General features: G+C 40.9%; 1 long non-coding RNA gene across 1 annotated transcript; it reads right to left on the reverse strand.

The window, feature by feature from the left end:
- Positions 1 to 6,204: 6,204 nt before the first annotated feature.
- On the reverse strand, positions 6,205 to 6,766 carry LOC147439196 (uncharacterized). Its single transcript, XR_015184462.1, has 2 exons — positions 6,510 to 6,766; positions 6,205 to 6,397 (listed from the first exon to the last, which is right to left on the reverse strand). It is a non-coding gene; the product is annotated as an uncharacterized LOC147439196 (long non-coding RNA).
- Positions 6,767 to 10,461: the final 3,695 nt, after the last annotated feature.

Below are 10,461 nucleotides of genomic sequence, written 5' to 3' on the forward strand. Positions count from 1 at the left end.
TTGAACACACATAGTACAGGTATTTTTGAAAGATGGAACCCCTAGTTAAATTTAGCCCCGAGGTCCTCCCTAGATCTATATCTATTGACAATGACAAGCTAAAGAAAAAGGGTCTTTAGCATGCTGGCCAGCAATTCAAACCTAAAAACGAGTGCTTCACAAGGCGATAGTTGGAAGGCGATAGTTGGAAGGCGATAGTTGGAAAACCCAATCAAGCATTTCTTCAAGAACAAGCAAGTGCAAATATACACGCTATAAGCACCCAAAAAAAAAAAAACTAGGCAGTACACCCAAAAAAAAATATAAACTAGGTAGTATGAACATCTCTACACAACAAGTAGCTTTAAGATTAAACTCTACACAATAAGTAGCTTTAAGATTAAAATGTAAGACACAAATTCCTTCATGTTACTAGTTAGTGTTGTAAGATACATTCAATTCAGTCACGTTAGTGCGAGAGATTATCAATAGAGAGAATAATAACACAAAAAACTCTTAAATTTGACCAAATTTTCCCTTTACAATCGCAAATAGATATAGCGCGGAAGGTCATGGGCAAGGTCATATTTATTGTTATTGAGCATTAATCTAGTCCAACTTCCCCCATGAGAAGCGGTAAATTTAGTGAGAGAACTCAAAGAAAAAAATGTTTTGGGTCCAACCCCTCAAGAATGACCACATCATTTGTGATTGGTTTGATACAATCTATGCTATCGAACCATTTAATTGGTAGGCTAGGACACAACCTCCGGGGGAACCCGGGGGGGGGGGGGGGGGGGCACACTGAATAATCATGGTCATATACCATACACCATTGAGCTCAATAGGAGGATTTTTTTTGAGAACTTGAGCAATTTGGTAGAGACAATTTAACAAGAGGGGCACTTCATCAAATTAAAAAGAAAATAAACATTGATTCATTGAAATGAGGACTCCATTTATCATGTGAATATTTTTACAAAGGGATTTTTGAAGTACGTGACGAATGCACGTATTATAAGAGGGCTTCTTAATCCTGGACACCCCAAGGACTCACCATGACCTAGTGGGTCTATGGCCGCATTAATAAGAATCTCTTCAGATTCCTCGCCCAAATCAAAAAAGTCGAGTATGCGACATCGTTCCCACGCACAGTGCTTCTGCTTCTGCTGGGTTCCGCCTTCGAGCATAGCCGGAGCATCGCCTCTGCCCCCCCTGGTGGTCTTGTCATCGACAATACTCCCATCGAGGGAAGTTTCTCCCTCTTGCGCAATGTGGCAAGGCCAATGAGACAGGAATACCGCCTACAGATGCACGAGAGAGAGAGAGAGATAGACAGAGAGATCTGCCTCGTTGTGACCATGTGCATATCTGCACATCTTGACAGCACCCAAGTTGAACATCTGCCACAATTCGGTCGCCTGTTGTCGTGTGCCACCTTCCCAATGTCCCCTCGTAAGCAGAAGACTCTGCTAATGTTTCTGCCTCTGCACACGACGAATCCCATTGGCAATTTGTGTCTCTCTTCTGCACACGTTCGCCTCGACATGTCTCTCTCTCTCTCTCTAACCTTTTCACACTCCCTTCCACGTGTCATTAAGGTCTTAATGAGAACCTTAAAGAAATCTCCTTGTCCCCCTCACGTATATATATTTTTAAAAGTAAAAAAAGTTGCAGCCTTCCTTTCCTTTCCTACTCTCATCGTTTTGCTTTAGTTTTCCAAATGGCATCTTTGTGAGATTAGCTCAAAACTAATGAATCCAAAATTGGGAGCACCTAGTTGTAGCCTTCCTTTCCTTTCCTACTCTCATCGTTTTGCTTTAGTTTTCCAAATGGCATCTTTGTGAGATTCGCTCAAAACTAATGAATCCAAATTGGGAGCACCTAGTTGCGCCAAAAGAGTCTTCAATTGTTTGGACAAGTTTTGAATTGCCCATGTATTGAGCTTGCAAAAGAAAGGAGTTCCGACTTTTGTGTCTGATGAGTATGTGTCCCTAATCTTTGCAAGCAGGTCACATTAGGCAAAATCTACGAAGATGCTCTTTGGCTTAAGAGAAAAACCGGAGAGTGGTCTGCATAGTGCTTGCACGTGGAAGAGAGAGGGGGAGAGAGAGAGATATGGAAGATGAAAGACAAATTTTGATTTTTTTTTGGGGAAATTATCAAAATACCCCTCTAATTTGTGGAAACTCCCAAAATACCCTTCAAATTTGAAAAATTCCTAATATATTTTGTCATAAATTCCCAAAATGCCCTTCAAATTTTCAAAATTCCCAAAATACCCCCAGTTGTGGGAGTAAATTTATCCAAAGATTAAAAAAAATTAGCTTTTCATAAGAAGACTGATTATCTATGAATAAAGATACTAAAACTAGAATTTGAGCTGGTTATGTAGGCTTTGGAGATGAATTGCTTCATTATTTTTAGACATAATTGTTTTTTTTTTGGAGGTAATTTGTGACAAATTACATGTTAAGCACTAAAAAACGGACATACATTGTCAAAAAAGAATAAAGATTAGCAAATTGTGAACAATCCAGCTAAAATAGATACAAGGGTATTTTGGAAATTTCCACAAATTAGAGGGGTATTTTGGTAATTTTTCCTTTTTTTTTAATGCTGATAGCAGGCATTCTTCTCTCTCGCGGTGAGACGTGGAGCGCAGCCTGCCCTTTGGCTCCCTACCCTCCTTATGCACAGCAGCAGCTTCTGCTGCTTCCGGCGTCAGGAGCGAGAGCGGCCCCTCTCTCTCTCTCTCTCTCTCTCTCTCTCTCTCTCTCTCTCTCTCTCTCTCTCTCTCTCTCTCTCTCTCTCTCTCAGACACACGCGCACACAGACACACACTCTTTGATCGTCAATGGCGTGGGGATGACTGGATTGTGAGGGGGTGATTTTGTCAGGCCAATGGTCTTGCGAGATAGACAGGGAGGCCCATGCTATGCTCCAGGCTTGTGTGCAGATGCTCCGTCAGGCTTGAGTTGTGTCTTCTGAATGCTTCATGTTGTCTATCATCTGGGTGCGGTTGTCTGTGCTGTCACACCATTGCAGTCGATGCAGACCAGCCCAGTGAACGCACGGCTGGCAGCGTTTTGCAAACGCTAGAGGACGTTCGTCCTATGCTTAGGTGGACAGCGAACGGCCTGTGGAGAGCCAGGGCGGCGCGTGGGAAACCCAGCAACGTGCATTTTTCCTTCTCGCGAAAATGTCGACAGCGAATCTGCGAGCCTAATAAATTAATTTGCCCGTCGTAGACCCAATATGTGTCCCTGTACATGGGTTGCTACACTACATGCTCACACTCTAGACAAACAAGAAGTTGGACTGTTAGCAATGAATAATTTGTAAGCAATTTGAAATTATGTTTTCACTCTATGGTGCCATCGAATCCAATTGCCAAATGGCCTAGGTATATTGTTTGCCAGTTCTTTGTATTGAAGTGGATAGGTTAACACTAGCTCTATAATCGAACACTCGAGCGTCCTCAGAAACTCAAGTGTCCTATTTTCCTTCCAAATTTTGGGATTTAATTTGTGAAGCTAGAAATTAATTCTTGAAGTGTTGCTCATGGGGTTAGTTTATGAGCCAAGGAAAATTGAGGATTCTTTTCTCATTATGTTAAAATTAGCAACATATTGAGAGATTGGTCGTAACTTTGAGATTGATATTTTCACCAAAAAAATTAAGCTATTTTTTTCAAAATATTCCTAAAAGGATTATAACTTTTTGAAAAAATCATATTTCTGTAGGTGCTCTTTTTGTGTTCTATTTTAGGAATTATCTATACATGGTTTATTAAAATTAATAAAAGTTTGAATTCTATGTTCATTTTGTTAGTTTATGTCTCTCAAGTGAAAAATGAAACTTATACCTTATTGAAAAAGTTATAATTTTCTATTAATTTATAACTTAAAAATAAAGGCTCTTCATATTATACAAATAAATATTCTATACAATTTCATGCATGAAACTTCTGCATTAGGCCCACATAACTTAATATAATTTAATACACCATGAAAATAGGTTTTTATTGAGCAAAATATGAGGCTAGTATATATAGGCTACCTATAATTTCTTATACGTCCTGGTATTTTCTTCTAAACTTGTTGTTCCCGCTTTATTTTCATTACATCCGATTTTGTGCTAGCACTCTTTATGATGGGACCAATTATCTATCATGTATAAGGAGAAGATTTTAAAAAACTCTATGATTATTATTGTACAAAAAGTCCTAAAAAATTAAAGACTATTTTTGAGATAGACATTACATTTTGTCAAATTTTGGAAAAAAAAACACTCTCGTGTTCTGTTTTAGTTCGAAAGTAGTGAGAAGGTTACGGAGCTGGTGCATTGGGATTTTGTGCTTTCATAGGTTTCACTGCAAATATGATATAAATATGGGGCATCATTTGTTAGTGCATGAGGATTAGCAACAAGCCCCAAGAGGAACAAATTAGCTCAGAGAGAGCATCATTACTACTTATACTTTTCTCTAAACTTCTTGTTCAATTTTGCGCTAGCACTCTATAATGGGACCAATTACCATTCATTACATCCAATTTTGCGCTAGCATTGTTTATAATGGGACCAATTACCTATCACGATCGTCTTCAAAGTATAAGGAAAAGATTTTTAAAACTCTATAATTATTGTATAAAAAGTCCTAAGAAATTAAAGGCTAGTTTCGAGATAGACATGACATTTTTTCAAAACGTGTAAAAAAAGATACTTTAGTGTTCTGTTTTGGTTCGAAAGTAGTGAGAAGGTTACGAAGCTAGTGCATTGGGATTTTGTGGTTTCATAGGCACTACAAAAGATCGCTTAAATTTCAATGTCAATGGCAGGTGATGGTATATATGTAGGTTAATTTGGAGGGAGATCAAATCTATATATAAGAAAAATAAAAATTTCAACGCCTATACCAATGCACATGGACTTGCAAATCAATGCCTATACCAACGTGCATACCGGTAGCTGTACAAATGAATTTTGCAAAATCAGAACCTGTGGGTTTCTCTTGCACATTTCTTCATGTCCTTGTGCCTATGGTTTGGCAGTCAAAGTTATGATTATGCTTTTGGAAACTTATCATGTTTAAGCTTTCGATTTTGTGGTTTTCTTTTGCTTTACAATTTTACTAATTTATACTTAGTCGCTCTGTAGGTGGAGTGCGGTTTCTTTTGCACTCTTTCGTTGAGCAAAGAGGGTTGTTTCGTGGTGCTGCAGTATATGCACCATCAATTCCCAGCCCTCTAAGTCCAAGAAAAAATTTCCAGGTTTTGTCGCCAGTACAGGTATCGGAAAAAGTGTTATAATGCACCTTGGATAGGCGTTGGTATACAAAAGTTAATTTCCGACAATTATTTCAGCGTTAATATCAACATGTTTCATCGCATATTCCGATGCTGACTATACCAGTGTCTATACTGATGATACGATGCCATGGTTATTCTGACACTTATTGTATGGCTCTTTACTTTTAAAACAAGCTTTGAATCGTCGGTATCCGTGTCGATTTTCGTGCGACATGTTGTAGTGAGTTTTCAAGAAAAGCTTTTGAGTGGTTAGGTTAGCTTTGTGCCTCACTACAAATATGATATAACTATGGAAATATGGGGCAGCATTTGGTAATACATGAGGATTAAGAACAAGCCCAAAGAGGAACTTGTTAGCTTAGAGAGCAGGTCATTACTACTTATAGTTTTTTCTAAACTTCTTGTTCCCTCTTTATATTAATTACATCCAATTTTAGGCTAGCACTATTTATAATGGGACCAATTATCTTTCAATATCCACTCCAAAGTATAAAGAGAATATTTGTAAAAATTCTATGTATATTGTATAAAAAGTCCTGAAAATTCAAAGAGTAATTTGAGATAGACATGACATATTTTCAAAACTTGAAAAAAGAAGACATTTTAGTAATCTGTTTTAGTTCGAAAGACGTAGTGAGAAGGTTATGAAGCTGGTGCATTGGGATTTTGTGGAACTAATCACCTCAAAGAGCAGGTCATTACTACTTATACTTTTTTTCTAAACTTGTTGTTCCCCCTGAAATGTTCATTACATCCAATTTTGCGCTAGCACTCCTTATAATGGGACCAATTATCGATCACGATCAGCTCCAAAGTACAAGGAGAAGATTTTCAAAAACTCTAAGATTATTGTATTAAACTTCCTAAAAAATTAAAGACTATTTTTGAGATCGACATGACATTTTCTCAAAACTTGGAAAAAAAAAAGACACTTTAGTGTTATGTTTTTGTGAGAAGGCTACAAAGCTGATGCATTAGTTTTTACAAATGTGCTATAAATATGGAAATGTGGGGAAGCATTTGCTAATGCATGAGGTTTAACAAGAAGCGCTACAGCAGGTCATTGCTGCTTATCGGGACGGCGGGCGCGAATAAGATCAAACCATCTGTAAAACAGCACAACTATAAGGTCGCAAGAAGGAACAAATAGAGTATGCTGTTATACTATACTGTCTATGAAAACTGAAAAAAAAAAAAAAACAAAAAGCTGATTAATACCTTGGGGCGATGTGTGAGGTAATGGAAAGTAGCTGGCCTGGAGGCAGCTGGCGCCACGTCTGGAGAGTCATCGTCATCCCCATCTCCTTCGCGGTGCAAGCACGCTGCAGCAGGGTGACAAGAGCTGCAGAAGGCAGTCACTTGAGCAAAGAGAAGTGCCATTTGATATGTGTGTGTGTGTGTGAGAGAGAGAGAGGAGAGAGAGAGATTCACTCGATCTGGGTGGGCAGCTAGCTTTGGAAGTTGCGCATTGCTATATTTCTGTGAGAGAATTTGTTATATAGAGGGGGTGAAAGGCAGAGGGAGTTGCCATGCACGCGCTCGCGTTGGATATCCACGAGACTCCATGAGCTCCTTTTGCACTCTCTCTTTTCATTCCTCTCCTCTGCTCTAAAGCGCTTTCATTCCCGTACACCACCCAGCGACAGATTGGCTTAGTCATCACGTGTATGCGAGAGAGAGAGAGAGAGAGAGAGAGAGAGAGAGAGAGAGAGATTCTCTGAAGAAAGTGTGTGGATTTTGAAAGGTAGGTTCAAAACTATGAGCATCTGATCAATCTGGCCAAGTATTATGTATGAGACGCTCAATGTGACTTGCTACCAGTTCGTGGTCCTTACTTGGATCAACCAAGGAGAGAGAGAGTGTGTGCGTGTGTGTGTGTGTGTGTGAGAGAGAGAGAGAGAGAGAGAGAGTAGAAGATAAAGAGAAGTTTTATCGCGTGGTAACAATCCGATATATCTAGCTATGAGTCTAGCTTGAACTCAACTTGTTGCTCCGGAGGGATATGAGACACCCAATCTACGGCCCTTGAGAGAGATAGAGATATAGAACTAGTCTTGCTTGGTGGGCATTGCTAAAGAACATAACAAGACATACGCAGATTAAAATCAAGCATTTAACACTGAAGTAAACAAGTCTAAAGTGCATTGACGAACTTTAAAAAAAGAATTGCATGTGTATTTATTAAACATATATGATGATTGATTACATCTATATATAGTCGTCTCTAAAATGGTCCAATTCCATTGCTTTCTTTACAAGTGTTTGAGTAGCACTACAAGAGGTTGTGTGCTCTTGTGACGCTCTTAGCGACGAAAATACACTGGGTTTTTATAACCCCCGGCGTCGCTATGAGCGTCGCTAAAAGCGTCGCTACGAGAGCGTCGCTATAGGCGTCGCTATAGACGTCGCTATAGGAGTCGCTATATAGCGACGCTCATAGCGACGCCTATAGCGACGCACATAGCGACGCTCTCAGGGAGAGTATAGCGACGCATATAGCGACGCTACAGAGCCATAAATAGCGACGCTTATAGCGACGCCTGAGAGAATATTTTTTTGGTGGCAGGGCATTGAATGTCCTACCACCCATCAACCATATTGTACTTGATTCACTTTTTAAAAAAAGTGCAAAAGTAAATAATAGACCCAAAATAGTCACCCACAAGATGCATTGTTTGCAAAATTGACAATTGTACACATCATAGACAAACTGAATTGATTGGCAAATGTAATAATGACAATTGTACAACATCATAGGCATAAAGAATTGATTGGCAAAAGGAATTGCGGTGACAAATGTAATAATATACATGGTTCAAAAAGACGTATAAAATCCGTCTCATAATACATAAGCTATGAGAAACCCTAAACTAATGCTATCTAGCTACGGCTAAACTGACGTCGTTTAATCAGACGTCTCATCGCGTCCAAGCGGCGTATCTGTCGGATTCTGCAAAAAAAAACAATAAGACAGTTTTCAGTAAATATAAACATATAACGACATTTATAAAACAATACAAAAAATAAAAAAGAGTAAACCCTAATACTAACCATGCCGCCGCGAGAACTGAGAATGTCCATCAGGGCGTTTAAGCCCTTCCTGCCTGCGTACTCGCGCTCGTACGGTGTGGGATCACGTCCTGTCATCGACCACTGTCAAAACATACAAAGATTTCATTATGTTAGAACTAAAAAACTCATAAACCCTAAACTATCGAACATGCATAAAGAGCAATGTGAAAAGACTTACAAAATCGGCCTCAAATGATGCCCATCCACCGCTCCCCAAGTGATGCGAGCTCCCTGCCTCTACTCGCGCTCTGGCTGCATCCTTTTGTTGCTTCCACTTGTCGGGATTCTCGCGCGCTGCTTTCTTCGCATTCTTCCAATCTTCTTTGGCCAGCCAATCTGGCCTATTCCACCCATTCTTGATTGCTTTTTGCACTTCGGAACGCTTGTGTTTGCAGTATTCGCGCATTCGAATCTTCATCAGGTCTTCATTGAAGCGCTGATCCCGTGTTGGAACGGGAAACTCATCATGAAGTATGCTGATGACTCTGTTTTTTAAATCACTTGGTACTTCACTCCATTTGTTTAGTATATAGTGTCTAAACAGCTGAGAGCAAAGACCACGCATGCGCGAGATCACCTTCTTGTCGTCATCATCCATGATGATGCCGCCGCTGATGTCGACGGAGTAAGGCAAGCCCTCTGGCCGGTGACGCGTGAACCTGGGTGTCCCGGCAGGGGTCTCTAGCGGCGTGTCGATGGGGGTACGGACGTCAGGTGTCTCCATCGGCGTCTGGGCGCCGAAGCGAGGAGTGTCGAGTGGGGTGGCTCCTGGCGGAGTAGGTAGAGGTGTGTAGCTTCTAGGAACAGTCAGCCGTGCAAAACCTGGCGTAGACGGCGATGCTGTGGCTGGTGTGGGGGCGGGCAAAGAAGGGGAGGGTAAAGAGCCTCGTCGAACACGAGGCGGTGTGGAGGCATCGGTGGCAGAATCCCCACAACAACCGCCACCGCCACCACTAGAGCGCCGGTGTCTAGACGAGTGTGACGCTCGTCTCGTCGACGCCGAAGCTTCGGAGCGCGCCGAATGCTCCGAAAGAGAGGGAGATGCGGATGGTGTAGGAACGCGCGATGATGCGCCAGAGCGATGACGCTCCACGTACCACTGTCTCTGCTGCGGTGACAAAGAAGAAAGAAACTCCTCATCATCCATACCTGCATTAAACACACGAATATTTAAACTTAATATTGAATGAATAGAGTAGACAATGACGCAAAGACCATTAAATACAATGACGTAATGACGCATATAAATACAATGACGCAATGAATCGAGTGATAGAAGAGGCAAGTCGAAAACTCAGAATTTTCAATCAAAAGATGTGAGCGCGAGTAGAAAAGAGCGTTACACACCATGGAAGCTACTTAGAGAGCTAGAGCTTTTACAGCACGGAGCAAAATTGTTCAAATACAATATTTGTGGCTTTAAGAGATCTCTCTCTCATCCTCGCATAACTCAGCATAACTTCCTATATCTATATAGAGCTCTCCGTTTAAACACATATCCTCTGTTTCATTTTGTAGCTCCTCTGCATGCATCCCATATAGAGTAGTAGCATCTTGATGCTCGTCTGGCACCACCGCAGCGGCTTCTGATTGAGCATCTTCTCTGATCTCCTCCATTGATGTCGTTGTGATTGGCACATGGTAGCCTTCATACGTCCTTGCACTACGAGGGGCTACCTCTATGACGTACCACCAGTTTGATGTAGACTTTGTAGGATGAAATACTACCTGCCAGAGCCACATAACTTACATGAGAGCCACATAACTTGTAAAAGGGGGATGTTAACTATTTATATACTTACTTGTTCACAATGCTCGGGTAGTACGAAAGTGTCTCTTAGGTCAGTCCATTTCTTAGTAGAATCCACCTCAAGAAAACCAGACTCTCCTCTACGCACAGTAGCGTTTCGACCCTCCATGATTATCTTGAACCATTGCACGTCGAACAAGTCGACAAAAAATCCTCTGTAATCGATCCTCAAAATCTCTTGCAGCGTGCCGAAGTAAGTGAGTTCCGCCACCACGGGATCTGCATCAGAGGAACGTCGTCGACTAGACTGTTCAAATTTTTCCATGATTCCACAATCTTGAGTAAAAC

The sequence above is a fragment of the Adiantum capillus-veneris genome, chromosome 16 (assembly GCF_014529385.1).
Source record: "Adiantum capillus-veneris isolate H3 chromosome 16, ASM1452938v2, whole genome shotgun sequence".
Lineage (NCBI taxonomy): Eukaryota > Viridiplantae > Streptophyta > Polypodiopsida > Polypodiales > Pteridaceae > Adiantum > Adiantum capillus-veneris.